This window comes from Ostrinia nubilalis, chromosome W (assembly GCF_963855985.1).
Source record: "Ostrinia nubilalis chromosome W, ilOstNubi1.1, whole genome shotgun sequence".
Lineage (NCBI taxonomy): Eukaryota > Metazoa > Arthropoda > Insecta > Lepidoptera > Crambidae > Ostrinia > Ostrinia nubilalis.
In genome coordinates this window covers 12,027,621-12,030,229 of record NC_087118.1, presented here as the reverse complement: position 1 = coordinate 12,030,229, position 2,609 = coordinate 12,027,621, and the positions used below count along the sequence as shown (strand labels likewise).

At 31.4% G+C, this 2,609-nt stretch overlaps 1 long non-coding RNA gene across 3 annotated transcripts; it reads left to right on the top strand.

The window, feature by feature from the left end:
• Window positions 1-700: 700 nt before the first annotated feature.
• LOC135086363 (uncharacterized) lies at window positions 701-1,687 on the top strand. Of its 3 annotated transcripts, none has more exons than XR_010260441.1 (4): window positions 701-768; window positions 1,027-1,127; window positions 1,219-1,337; window positions 1,484-1,687. It is a non-coding gene; the product is annotated as an uncharacterized LOC135086363 (long non-coding RNA). The 3 variants fall into 3 exon arrangements; XR_010260443.1 differs by having other exon boundaries at window positions 1,204-1,337; XR_010260442.1 differs by having other exon boundaries at window positions 757-911.
• Window positions 1,688-2,609: the final 922 nt, after the last annotated feature.

Below are 2,609 nucleotides of genomic sequence, written 5' to 3'. Positions count from 1 at the left end.
TAGTTTTGATCATCGGTTTTCAATTTACCACAATTCTGATGAAAGAAAATGAGTATGCTCAATGCATAAAATGGGAGCGTAACAATTTTATTTATTTATAAAATATGTTATTCCATTTCAGTAGCCCATAAATTGTATCACCAAGTATAAATTGTAGCCCATAAGTGTATGTTCACATACATCTTCGGATCTCAGTACTAAACTTCCAGATTCGCACTAAAAGTCATCTCATTTGACTAAAAGTGCTTGAAAATTTCAGATACCGTAAAAATCACGAAGAACGATATTTGTATTGAATTTTATTCAATTGACAAAGCTAAAAATATATAAATTACACCAAAACTGTTAGATTTTTTTTAAAACTTTTTAACAACGTCCCGTACCAGGTGGGGTGTGTGACACCCACACGCACTTTAAAGGCATGTAACTCAGTTGGTAGTCACCGCTGGACTGATTTTGCAACGCTGATCGAAGCAGCAGTGTCATAATTCCAGCTACTGAGAATTTCAAATTCAGCACTTGCAAATTTTTAAAATTGTGGCTATTTTTAAAGGACTGGGGTGTGTCACACCCCACCTCGTACAGCGAGGGTTAAACGACTAATTGGTCGACATTAAACGACTAATTTAGTCGTTTAAAGTTCATTGTAAAGAAAAATGCAATTTTAAATTTAAAGTTTCCCGCGCGCAAACGTCATTGAGCCGGACCGTGACAAAATGAATTTATGATCTATGGTAAAATAAGTAGCTACGTAATTCTATGATGTAGGTAGGTATAACCTCAAAGCGTCTCATATTTGTGAAAAAAACAGTTAATGATATTAAATATAAAATACATACCAAACCATTGTTAATGATACAAGGATAATCTAATTATGATTTAGGAACCGACATTGTGATTAATAACATTAGGTAAATGTCGTTTCTTTCTTGCAGTATGTAAGAAGTAAAGTTTTGTTACTAAAGATTTTTATTTTATGTGTAAATTTATTATAAAGTAAACAACAAATAAAATTATTTTTTGCAGAGAAACTCAATTTGTGTTTGATTGACTGTGTGTCGTCCAAATCACAGAAATATTGGAATAATTAATCATAAATAATAAAATATTACTATTAGTAGACATCGGTAAGTAGGTACCTAAATTAAATTGTTAAGTGACGAGTTTTAGACTGGATCGTGCAACTAAGTTAGTTTGTAATAGTATCTTGTGTTTTAGGTTATATGGAATGGAAGCGAAGATTCAGCCGCTAGAGATTATGATAAAAATTCCACCGAGTCACATAAAACTCTATTCTTAGAACTGACAGGACAGAAAATGAATGGTCAAAGGCAAAGGTATGTTGATTATAACTTGATTGTAATAATTGAATCTTTTTTATAGTAAGTATACATTCTCTAGACTAAACTTAGATGTTATGCTATATTGATTGTTAGGATAGCAAAATAAAATAGTAATATACATTGCTTATTTTTCTTTACAGAGAAAACCCCAGTAGCCAGATGAAACCATGAGCAGACAAATTGAAACTCTGCAATTTGACTAACCATTTTATTCTACTTATTATTTGAAACTTTATTAGGTAGGTAACTACTAGGTTTCAATTGAAAGTCAAAATACTGACTAATTAAAATGTTTATTAAGATAAGTAAGTAAGCTTATTTTATTAAATAAATTCTCACAAGTACATTTTGTTTTAATCCCATTAATTTCAGTTTGCCCGCAAGTGTTAATGGTACATTTCTTAAGTGTATCCGGATCTGGATCTGTGTGAGGTTTAGGTGTGATTGTAGAGGGCCATAAATGATAGGTACCTGTAATGAATAATAAATTTTGATGAGTAGAATACAGTGACAACAATAATTTTATGGTATCTAGGTAGGTTACATAGTTATGTTTACTATCTAAAAATATAAACACAATATTGCTTTACAGATGGTAGATAAACAAAATTAAGCACGAGCTACACATTTAATAATAATTAAATAACGCATTTAATAAATACAATTATTAGCTATTAAAATTATAATCAAATAATTACCTATGTTTTTTTCATAAATTTACTGTAGATATAGCCAAGATTTAATTATACTAATCAAAATAATAGACGAATTAACTATGTTACGGGTGCGCTGACAAGGCTTTCACTAAAGATTTTTCAGTGAGCAATAAACGTATACGAAAGTGAGCGCGTTTCTCAAACGAGCTGTCAAAACTGTCAAAGTTGTAACTCACACTCGCGATTTAAGAGTGATGGTAATTTACGAGCTCGCTTTCGTTTGCTAAAGATGCCACAGATTAAAATTTAAAAATACCAATAACATAAAAGAGTTCCTGTACCTACAGGAACTGATTAATTAAATAATATTATTTTAATTATTTCAGACTTGTATGTAGGTACCTACATTAAGCAATAAATCATTCATTTTTCATCCCCTCCCCACCCCACTGTTTTTAGGGTTCCGTGGTACTGACAAGAAACCTTTATAGTTTCGATATGTCTGTCTGTCTGTCTGTCCGAGGTTTGGCTTGGAAACTATTGGAAACTAGGGAGCTGTAATTTTGCGGAGGTTTGAAAACTAAACTGTTGGCGTGAAAAATCTGGAAAA